The sequence below is a fragment of the Lissotriton helveticus genome, chromosome 3_1, assembly GCF_964261635.1.
Source record: "Lissotriton helveticus chromosome 3_1, aLisHel1.1, whole genome shotgun sequence".
Classification (NCBI taxonomy): Eukaryota; Metazoa; Chordata; class Amphibia; order Caudata; family Salamandridae; genus Lissotriton; species Lissotriton helveticus.
Genome location: NC_136061.1, coordinates 1,071,303,618 through 1,071,315,991, shown reverse-complemented (window position 1 = coordinate 1,071,315,991; position 12,374 = coordinate 1,071,303,618). Strand labels below are relative to the sequence as shown.

Below are 12,374 nucleotides of genomic sequence, written 5' to 3'. Positions count from 1 at the left end.
AGAGCCAGATTTAAAGGGCTGGTTGTCTGTGGCAATCTTCTTATTTCTTCTGCTTTAGTTTAGCCTTTTGCAGATGACTAGTTCCAGACCTTTGGTTCATCTTCAAATCTAATTTGAGTTTTTCACTTGAGGGTGGAGGGACATGTTCTCGGATAAAAAACAATACATACAAACATTCTAAGCCACTAAGCAACACTGTTTTACACCCAAGTTCTGCGACAACAATCCATTTGACTCAATCTTGAGGACCTTCCATGAAAAAACATTGAATATATTTTTTGATATCACTTTTCACCCTAGCAGCTTGTCCATCGATCCGTAGATGCTGATTTCTATATTTAGAATCGACTGACCACAAATCTTTTAATAGTTCATTCTAAAATCTTGATATAAACTACCCCCCTCTAATAAAGTGGTAAAACTATTGGTAGGGGACTGTCCCACAATGAAGTCCATCGAGATTAAGACCAATATATGCAGGTACTGAAATAGGTTGCAGTAAACTTGCAGTCTTTTGGTCTGCCATTGCTTTATCACTTGTGGCATGTATGTGATCTACCACCCGTATTTTCATTTTTATACACCAAAATATGTGTTGGGAATTTCTCTGTCTTTGTCACTCTTGGTCACCCTGATAGTGGTGTGTCGTGACTTAAAGTAATCAGTTTCTCTTGTATTTGCTTGTGTACAAATAACTTAGGTAATGTAAGAACAACCCCTTATGATTATTTTGCAGGCTAGGATCCTCCTATACCCAAATGTATGGCTTTATCTAAATAATGTCTACAAAGGGAAAACAGGTCTTTTGGTTAGTCAGTAGCTCTATCATAACTTAGGTATTACCTTCCAGGACTGTTCCTATTGGAGCAGGTCCAAGACTGATTTGCACATGGCTGGTTCCAAAGTGAGGTGGTATGATGGGCGAAAGAATGACTCAAGAATAATGTCGTTGCAAAAGTATTGATATTGTCAGAATATTGTAGGAGATATTATCAAAGGCAAGAATATTCTTTTTATTTTGTAAAAAAATATGGGTGTATTTAATATCATTTTCTATAACATTTCACATTGTCGGGCCTCTGAAAACCCTATGCTCAAGGGCTCCTGTTGGTCTTGGAATAATGCTGTGACTCAAGACATGTAAAGATATTCAACCACGTTTAGCATGGCAGACCAGATTGCCCCTAGTCTAAGGGCCTGATTCATGGTGACATGGCAGTCGCAGTCCAGCCACTGCCGCACTGGCAGTCCAACTGCCCTATTACAATTAGGGCGGTTGGGCCGCCATTGTTCCACTGCAATCGCCAGGGAGCAGAGATCCCTGGTGTATGCGTGGTGGTCTTGATGCCGCAATATGCTTGACGGGACTGCCGTGGTCCTGCCAAGCATATTACAAGTTTCCTCTCCACTACCATTTTCATGGCAGTTCCTACTCCATGAAAACCGTGGCAGAGATGAAAGAAATGGCCCCCTGTTGCCTCAGGGCCATGGGATGCATGCAGGGACTTCTCAAAATTCCTGGTATGTAACGCTCTTCTCTGTGAATACCGATGAATAGATTACCAATGGGTATTCCTACATAGAGGCCGAGTCCGATGTCGTTAGGAAGGTCTCCGGATGAGATTCGGTATTGTCAAATCCGATTCGGAACCCTTTCTTACTACCGAATCATACAGTTTTCCCAATGACTGATTATAATGCTCTGAAAACGTTTGACCAGACCGAATCAGTTCCAAAAGCATCTCCACAGCCTGAGTCTCAACTGAACCTATTTGTACAGCTCTATGAAAATGGTGTCCAGACGAGCGATTACGATGACTGATTCGGACAGCCATTCCGATAGGGTTTGCCCGAGACAAAACTGCTGACAGAATCTGTCTTTGGGGGCCCATTTCAGGCCCCCTTCACCTGGAGGTGTCCGAATGTGGCCTGTGGGGGTACCCAAGGGACCCCTCTTCCCAGCCATGCACAATGTGGTAGGCACCATGCGGTGCCTGCCACAGGGTGCAAGGTGGACACAGATTCCCATTGAAGTCAATGCGAGTCCGACCGAACATGGCTGGGAGGAATCATACTCACAGGACCCAATTTGTTTGGAAACTAGTCCGGAACCGATTTTTCCAGGACAGTGTCCTAGCGACACCGGAATCGGCCCATTAAAAGGAAGTCAAGTGAATCATGGGAGAGAGTGCATCAAAGACGGGAAAGTGAGAACACCCAAGTGTATATCTATATATACATCCAGATACCAACAAACGTTTAAAACACACTATGGGCCTCCTTACGATGCCGTTCGGATAAGCGTCTGACCGGCATCGCAATGAAAATCAGACCACCCAACAAGGAGGCAGCAGTCTCGCTACCATTATTTGGATGTGCCCCCCTTCATGATGGTCGGAAAGCGTATTTTTCCCATTGCAGCTTTTGCTGTAGGCCGCATGGTGCCTGCCACAAGTGCACCCCAGGGCCCATAGCTGAAGGCCACCAGGGACATCAGCCCTGCTAGGGGACCCAAATACCCTTTTTGCCAGCCTTTCATTGGCAGAAGCACCAACATGAGAAGACTGTCAGAAAGCTGTATCGTAATACCCTCGGTGATGCCTGAGCAGGCACCGCATCCATTTTGGAGATTATGATCCACCCGACGGGCTCCTTGAGCCTGTCGGAGGTGGCGCTGATTCTCCCGCACACATCGGTTGGTTCGCATGTATCAATGGTGGTTGGACAGATGCCTCAGATGCCAGGCGGACCGCCACCGACGATGCCTTGCACCCGACTTCTTAATGATGCTCTAAATTAATAGGAAAGAGCAGAGGCATTATATGATACTAAAGCCCTTGTTTACGTTACAGGTAACCTACAGACCACTCGTCCAGAGCAGTCCATGAACTTACGAGAGACAGATATTAGTTACGTTGTTAACCTTCTCACATACACTTTCTCTCTCTTTCCATCCCACTCCCCTTTCTCCTCTAACACTGCAACCCTTCTCTTGTGTATTAGTCACAGAGGAGTTGTTGTGTAAGGGGGGAGTTGGGACTCAGCCTTCCACCTTCATCTTGCAGGTTTATATCGGTGAGTGCTTGGCATACACAATATCTGTTTTTCTTTTATTACTTTTAGTGTTATATGTTGCTATTATATTATTGTTAATTATAGATTGATTTGGTGTAGGTCTTTTTGGGGGTAGGCGTTTATATTATTTGTATATTGTTAATTTATTTATTCATTTTAAATTGGCTAATTAGATGATTGTGTCAATTGGTAATTTATATGTAATGTTTTGGTCATTTTTTTATTTTCTTAATCACATTTATGATAGTATTTGTAATTAGTATTTTGTGTAATGTTTGTGTATTTTATAGACTGTAATATTAGTATTTGTTTAATATTTTTTAGTTTTTCTGGCGGTCTGTTGGGTTTGTAAAAAAAACAAGGTGGGAAGTATGTTCAACTAAATATTTTCCTAATTGTCAATTGGTCTATTCCTAGTAAATTATTCATTTGTTTTGTTTACTTATGAAAATAATATACATTTATATACTGAAATGTTTTGATTATTTGGTTAGTTTTTTCAAATGTGTATTTTGATTGCTTACGTTAAGGAATAGTTGTCATTATTATGCTTGTGTTTATGTAAGAAGAAGAATTAAATAGTTTTTTAAAAATGGTTACAATTATTTTTGTGGGTTGCTGGTTTTGTATCAAAGTTGTGTGGGGTGTGGTTTACAGTATATTTTTTATTTCTTTAGAGTATTAATTATACATAGTTTAATATCACAATTTTGATTAGTAATATTTTAATATTAGTTGAATTTTGTGTTTATTTTTGTAACTGTATTTCATTTTTTTATTTTTATCTGGCAGTATGTTAATGATTTCTTTTAATTATTCATATATTTATAATGAAATTAATTATTTTTTGACAGTCAATTTAAATGTTTAATTTTCATCACAAATGTTTTATATTTCATAAATTTAATTGTACCATGTTTAACATTTTAGTAATTATAATGATTGTAAAATTTGTATTTTTATAATTGTATGTTTATATTTAATTATTTGGGCTGTATGTTTATTTTTTTATATTTTACTTTGGATTGTCTAAAGGAAATGCAACTAATTCAAAGCCCTATAGTGTTCTTATTGATTATTTGATTGGCATGGGAATGGTAAATCTGAACCCTCTAAAGTCCACTTCTTTCCCTACTGCTGCTTAACGTGGAGTGTTAATAGTAAATTTGATCCTTTGAAAGTTATGCACTTTAACTCCATACATTTGCTTAAATTGGAATGGGAACAGTAATGTTAACCTCTTCAAAGTCCAACACTTTCCTTACTGTTGCACATGTTAGAGTGGAACTTGTAAATTTGACCCCTCAAAGGCCCAGCACTATCTCAACTGTTCCTCTTGATGCAGTCCTAATAGTAAATCAGACTCCTTCAAAGTCCAGCACTTTCTGTACTTTTTCTCAGGTTAGAGTGTAAATTGGGAAGATGTCCCCTCCAGACATTGATGACGCTATACTTCTGCAATTTATTTTTCTCTATACATAATTGAGATTGGTGGATAATTTGCATGTAGGGGCACCTGTTACAAATCATTAAAATCTATCTTGTGTTCTAAGGTTAAATTGGAAAAACTCGTTAGAGACTATTATCAGCAGGAAAAGTTGACTCCTTATTGTGAACCATCAAATTATAAGGCTGTAGATACGGATGAGCTACTTACAACGATTTATACACCTTCTCTGGGCCCCAGGCATCATTTATTGCAAAGGCCATTGCTGTGTCTACGTTGGGGGTGTATTGTAAATAGTCTTACCAACCTGTAATTATTGGCAATGAAGACTCCAAATCGAATGCCAACATCATGGCTAATTGTGTTCGCCCAGTTGCATAAACTTTGGATACCATGGCTTAACAAGGCTTTGTTAAATAGCTCAAACACACAATTATAGGTCAAGATAATAGCAAGAGCTATGCTTTAACCATCCATGTTGTGCTGAGAGTGTTTTGACCAGGTTGACTGGGACTATCTCTGACCATCTGAGTATTTGGGTATGTAGTGCTGTATGAGTATGGAACCATCTGTAAAGCAAAGCAAGGAATGCTGTTCAAGGGTTTAGTGATAAAATATGCAGTTGTAATGAACTATCGATGTAGTAATTGTAGTTACTTACATACAATGTGTTTCTTGAAGAGGGATATCTTTAGTAATAAACAGAAAAGTGGTGGAAATTGATTAATCTGTGTTGGGATGGACTTCCAGATCCTAAGTTTCCCTTCAGATCTTGCCCTTCTTGCACTTCTTGTTCTCACATTTGGCAGCGTTGTTGCTCCATTTGTTGTGTTGGCTAACAAAGTTAATAATGTCAGTTTGATAGGCTGGCGTAATCCAGTAGATTTTAAATGTGGACTCATAGGGAAAGCCAGATCAGTTCCAGAAACATAATTGTTTTTAAGCTAATACTTTATTAGGCCCTTGAGTTGTCATGCAGTTACATGGAAGAAACTCCTTAATAGACCCTATGTGTCGAGGTGTCAGAGACTCTAGCAAACAAAGCATTAACTTTATCTAGGTGGAATTAGATCAATGCTTGAATAATCATTATGACGTTGGGTTTGGCTACTTACACCACAATTTTCTGAACAAGGGTGAGATGATGCTGAATCTTCATACCATCTCGAAGATGAAGTTTTTGTCTATTGTGAATCTGAGAGACTTTGTGCTGTCCAACAGCTGATGAGATGAATCTGTCAGCATTCATTGGTGTCAACCATTTAGTTACTAGAACTTGCCTTTATCTGTTTAGCATCCGGATATCTATGATTGAGAGACAATCCTTCACAAAGTTGATGTGACTACCAGATGAGACCTTCAAGTACAGTTTGGTGCACCATGATGCTGGCTCCTTTGATAAAGGGTACAGAAAAGGGGGTGGTGATGAACAGAGTGTCTGAATTAAGCAGACCACTCTTACCCAGTCCAAAGATCAGGGCTTGATCCATCACCGTTATTTATCTCACTGCCCCATCCCAGTTCAGAACCTGGCTATATGCAAATTAGTCTGTCCCTGGCCCAGTGCATCATGGGAACAGGGCAGACCAAACTACCAAGCCACCCCTTGTTGTAAATTCCTTTGATAAAGGGATCACTGAAGGTTGCCAGCGCCCTGCTCCAAGACCGCCAAACTTGACCGCCACCCACCCATCAGATTACCAGTCATTATATGATCCGGTGGGCCGGCGGGGTGACGGTCCTTCAGCGCTGTAGTTCAAAGGCTCATATGTGAGCCCTTGAACTGCAGCGTGCAGTGCAGAGGGAGCGCCAAAGCAAATTCCTGCATGGCATGGACTTTGCAGTCAATTTGCTGTCCATGCCATGCAGGAACTGGGGTGCATGCACACAGGTCCCCCTGCAAGCATCCCCATGCACAGGGGCACCAGGGCCCGCCACACTTTAATAGTGGGTTCACCGCCATGAAAAGTGTGGCGGTCAGGATAGTTATAATATGCCTGGCAGTGTTGCAGCATCACTGCCAGCATATTACTGCCCAAGACCGCCACACCAATGTCGAAGGACCACAGATCTCTTGTGGCGATCCCATGGCGGTCCGACCACTGAAGTTATAATACGGCGGTGGGACCGCTGGTGTGGCAGTAGCCACCATGCCACCACTGGTGTGAGGGTCATATGAATCCATAAACTCATAATTAGGCACTAAATCATGATGTAAAGTCTCAGAGGGGTATTTGGTGAAAAATGTAATTGTGTCTTGGAGGGCTTTGACTGGCCAAAGTGAAAATGGCAGAGGGTCGACTGATATTACAACATTGGTAGGTAGGTGGAGGTAGGTAAGTGAGTGTTGGCAGGAAGAAATACATGAGTTTTTTTGTAGTGGTCTTTGGCATGAGATATAAGTGTGTCTGTCATTGGCAGTTTTGAAAAGGTCAAGGAATACACCTTTTCTCAGTGAGGATGTCACGTGGAAGATTGAAACCACTGATAAAGATAATGGAGTAGTTGATTAAGGATGTATTGATGAGATAAGTTTATTCAGTGCTAATGGTGGAGATGGCTGTTGAGGGCCTGTGGATGAAGTGGAATGTGACAGTCTCAGCAGTAGCACGTGGGCCATGGCACTTAAGGTGCTCAGATGGCTCAGTTGCTTTTGGAGATTACAGATCAATGCTTATCTGGGAATGACTGTAAGACCACCTCCTGCCCAAGTTATGAGTGACAGTAAACATTCCACTCCCACAATGTTCTCAGGTATTTTTCAGCAGGTCAAACCATCCAAAACGTACATGGGTATATGTCCAGTAAATACCCAGGCATGTGGATTTTTGTGCATTAAGCTTACAAAATTCCAATGTTGTGCCTCATTTTTTGCGGCATTCCTTGGCAAAAGCCGTAATTATTGCACTCATTAAATTCCAAACACCAGTGTGTCAATTGTTTGGATGGTATAATTATGACAGGGTACTCGTATTCAAGGCTATTGACAGTAAGATTATACATTAATGGTATTCCCTTGAGGAGTCACATGTTTGGCTAATTAGGTCCAAAATTATATTGAGGTCGGCACCCGTTTTCCTTCCAGGGAGACGGAGTAAATTACTCTGTTGCCCTGAAGGGGATGCCACCTGCCTAATTTAGAAATGACCTCCAAGCTGGTGGTCATTTCTAAAGCATTGGCAGGAACGGAAGTTCCTGTCAATGCTTTATTTAGTTTGGTGCAGGGCCCTGTCAACATGATGGAGCCCTGTACCAAACTGTTTTCTTTTGTCATTTTCAAAAGAAAATACAGACGTAGGATTTTCTTTGAGAAAATAGAAAATGCCCCCCTTGTCATGGGAGTCATCAAGGTTTTCCTGTAGGTGACAGGCAGTGAAAACTAACCTTTTGTTGCGCCACCCCCCCCCTTGTACATACCACAGGAGCCGGGAGTTATCATCCAGATGTCTTTATTCTTGCGTCTCCTACCCCATACTAACTTCCCTTTCTCCTCCCACTTACTTCCTCCCCACGCCCCTTCCTGCTCTGCCTGTCCTGTCGCAGACAGTGGTCAGGCAGTTGCGATACGACATCTCCCCCTTTCGTACAAAGTCTTACTGCTTCTTATATCACTTCAATGAGGCGCACCGGCCGTTTGGTCTGTCGCCTGGGGCGGTCAGCTTGTTCTGGTGTCCTGGTTCGGCGGCGCAGGCTGTCGTCTTGTCTTGCCGGGCTGAGATGACTTTGATCACTGCTTCTGCTTTCTGAGTCAGTGGTGGACTCCCAGTATTGACTTTCATGGCGTCCATGGGGATTGCGTTTCTTGAAATGTGAAATATTTCGAGTGATCCGTTTGTGATCACCTTCTGCTGTGATCATGGTTCCTTTCCGGCGGCTAACCTTCAAGGGGTGATCGAGATAGCGGCTGTCCGCTTTGGATTTTCGGTCACGTCGGACCATCACCCAGTCTCCCTCTTGGATGTCGGTGTCTTTTGCATGTCTGCGTTGATCGGCATATGTCTTCATTTGTAGTTTCTTGTTGTAATCTATTTTGACTAGTGTCTCGTGATCAATGTTTGTGACTTTTGGTCGTAGTGCATTGTCCAGGGTGGGCAGCCGAGTGCGTGGTACTCTTCCCAGCATCAAAGTGGCTGGACATCGGTTGGTTGTGTTATGAGGCGTGGTGCGGTATGCTCTTAACACTTCATTCAGGGCTTGTTGGATGTCCCGGTGATTCAGTTCCGCTTGTTGCACAGCTTTCTTCAGTGTCCCCATGAAGCGTTCTACCATGCCATTGGCTTGGGGCCATAGGGGTGTGATCTTTTGATGTTTGAAGTTAAGGTGTTTTGCGAATTCTGCGAATTCGTGTCCATTGAATGGTGGTCCGTTGTCCGATTTGACTCGCAATGGTATGCCCCATGCTGCGAATGTTTCATCGAGAACTGGAAATACTGCATTTGCTTTGGTAGCTGATATCAGGTGCGCGAAGGGAAACCGGGAGTATTCGTCCATGATGACGATAATGTATTGGCTAGATTTTAGAGGGCCGAAGAAGTCGACTGCGACCTGCTGCCATACTCCTTCCGGTAGTTCTGACATTTGTAGGGGAGCGGGTGGTTCCTCACGGCTTACTAGTTGACATGAAACACAGTCTTTGAGCGTGGCTTCTACCATCTGGTCGAGTGTCGGAAATCAGACACGTTCCCGTAAAGCCTTTTTCGTGGCACTTATCCCTCTGTGGCCCTCGTGAGCGAGGTTGATTACTCCTTGCCTTAGTCTTTGGGGAATGACAATCCTCCCCCTCTCAAGATCAAGCCGTCTTCACTGAGTGAAAGTTCCTCATGAATGTGTTTGAATGCGGACAGTTCCTGGGCTTTGTGGCCAGATTCCTGAGACGTGTCTTTCACGTGTCGCCATGCGTTGTTACGTATGCGATCTGTGACATCTTGAAGGATGGGATCCTGGGCGAATGCTTCCTGGATTGCCGCTAGGGGAACTGTGGGCGGACATGCCGTGTCAATGACGAAGTGGATATAGTCCTCAGCTAGTGAGTGTTCCCCACTTGTGGTTGTTCTGGGGTGTCGGGACATGTAGTCCGCTGGGTTTTCCGACTTCCCCGGCTTGTGGACAATGGTGTATATGTAGTCTTGGAGTCGCAGTCCCCATCTTTCAATGTGCGGAGGCATCTTGGCTTTTGGATTGCCAAAGATGGTGACGAGAGCTTGGTGATCTGTGATGATGGTAAAGTGTTTGCCGTAGACGAAAAGGTGGAAGTGTTTGCAGGCCCATACTACCGCCAGACTCTCTTTCTCCGGTTGCGAGTATCGTTTCTCAGTGTTGGTGAGACTGCGACTGGCATAGGCAATGATGTGGCGTTGTTCTGAGTCCTCCTGATACTGTGCCAGGATGGCGCCAAGGCCCACCGGGCTGGCGTCGACAGTGACTTCAGTTCGTTTCTTGGCATCAAAGTAGGCCAGGTTGATGGCGGAACCAACGGCATGCTTGATTTTGTGAAAGGAGTGGTCGTAAGCAGCTGTCCATGTAAAAGGTTGACCCTGACGAGTGAGCTCCCTAAGGGGGTGGCTGATGGTGGCGAAGTCCTGAATATATCTCGCACAGTAGCTTGCCATTCCAAGGAAGGAACGGAGGTCACTGACATCACGCGGTGTTGGTGTATCCTCAAGGGCAGATACTTTGTCTGGATCCGGCTTCATGCCATCTTTAGAAAATATATGTCCGTAGAATTTCAAAGTTGACCTGTGAAACTCGCATTTTGCTGCATTCAAAGTCAGGTTTGCCTACAATAGTGCGTGGCATACTCTGTCTAGAGCTGTGTCGTGTTCGGTCTGGTCTTTTCCGAATACCAGCAGATCGTCACTGTAATTAAATGCATTGGGGATTCCTTGGATCACACGCCTGATAGCCTCTTGAAATATTTCGGCCGCTGACGAGATGCCAAAGTTCAGACGCTTGTAGCGGAAGAGCCCTTGATGTGTTGTAAAGGTGGTAATGTAGTGTGACTTGTCGTGCAGCTCTAGCTGATGATACCCCTTGTTGAGGTCGAGTTTAGAGAATACCGTGGCTCCGTTAAGGCGAGCGATCATATCACTGATGTGTGGACCAGGGTGGCGTTCTCTCTCAATGGCTACGTTGGGTGCCCGCATGTCTACGCACAGGCGCACTTTGTTATACTGCCCCTTCTTCGGAACGACCACTACGGGTGACACCCATGGAGTTGGTCCCGAGGTGCGCTCAATGATGTCTGTCTGTAGCAGGTCCTGGAGTTCATCATCGACAGCCTGCTGTAGGTGGAATGGTACCTTCCTGTGGTGTTGCGCCACCGGAGTCACTCGCTCATCAATGTGTAGTTTCACCTTGAATTGATTTAGTTTTCCTAGCCCTTTAAAGAGATTTGGGAATTTTGCAACAATGTCCGGGGCATCTTCCGTCATGTAAAGAAGTTCCACGAGCCTCAATCTTTCAGCTGTCGGCAAGCTGAGCAGACAATCAGCTACATCTGGGCCTTCGACAACGTGGATGTAAGCTGGGATCTGACGGTCCTTATATGACAACGTCGTGTGGAAACGGCCTAGGCATGGTAGTGGCTTCCTGGACATCCACGTGAGTATCCTGACAGCCGCAGGTTCTAGTTTGGGTCGTGGTTTCATGCTCTGATATTCCAGTGCGCAGATGTAGTTTAGAGAGGCTCCTGAGTCTAGAACAAACTTGGCTGGATGTTCTCCTATCCGGATGTCTAGCTTCGGATATTTTTTTAATCGATCCGGGTCAGATACCATACAGATATATTCGTCACTGTCTTGCGACACAGGCGTGTGGGATGATTCACTGGATGTTGATCTCCGTGATCGGTGTGAGCTCACAGATCGGACACTCGATCGGGAGGAGCTGGAGGAATGTTCTTCCCTCCCTTTCACTGCACGTGCGTGATGCTGGGTGGTTGGTCGAGTTTTTGAGGATCTTCGCCCTGAGCGTTGGGTCTGACAGACGTTTTCAAAATGATTTTCCCTGCCACAGCGGTGGCATCTTTGACCAATGGCTGGGCATTGTCCTGATGAGGATAGTCCTGGCCACATCTGTAACACGCAGGTGCAGATCTGTTAGATTTGGTGTGTCGCGATTCGTGTCGTGACGACAGTCTCCGTGAAGACTTGAAATGTGTTGGCTTGTTCGTCTTGTGGCGGTCAGTCCGATGTTTCTTTTCCTGGTGTGCTTGCATTCTGAATGCTTGCTCTTTCCTATCCGTTTTATTCATTTCCATCTTCTTTGCGTGATCTTCCACCTGGTCGTTGATTCGTGTCATTTCTTCAATTTCTTCGAGATCATAGTGCTTTTTCAGTAGTCGCCAACGTAGTGACTCAGAGTGGCAGCCTTCAATTATGTGGAGCCGCAATGCATCCTCGGTATTGAAGTTGTCGAAGTCGCAATGGCGAGCTAGCCGTCTGATGCGCACGATGAAGTCGCACATGCGCTCGTCTCTCTCTTGAGTGGCTAGGTTGAATGTGTAACGTTCGTAATCTAAATTGCGCTTGTGTAGGAATCTTCTGTCGAGGGCTCCTTTGACATTGTCATATGAGGCAGTGGCCGCGTTCGGCAGTTCTTTGATGATCTGCGCAATGTCCTTCCCTACCAAGTTTCGCATGGCTATTAACTTCTGCTTGGGGTCTTGTACCTGAGACCCTGTCATGTAGTCTTCAAAGTCCTCGGCCCAGCTCTTCCACTTGGGTCCCATGCTGTTGCCGAACGTCAGTTCCAGGGGGTCCAAGGGCCGCAAGTATGGCACTCCCATGAATGCCTGAGGGGTTGGTGCAGGCAATGGTGGGTTACCCGGGGCTGGGTTGCCTGGGGCTGCCGG

The 12,374-nt window shown here is 44.5% G+C and overlaps 1 protein-coding gene across 1 annotated transcript in view; it reads left to right on the top strand.

Moving 5' to 3' along the window:
• The window catches only part of LOC144823277 (sodium channel protein type 2 subunit alpha-like), a 942,252-nt gene that overhangs the window by 209,214 nt on the left and 720,664 nt on the right, over nt 1-12,374 (top strand). The gene's annotated exons all lie outside the window — the stretch shown is intronic.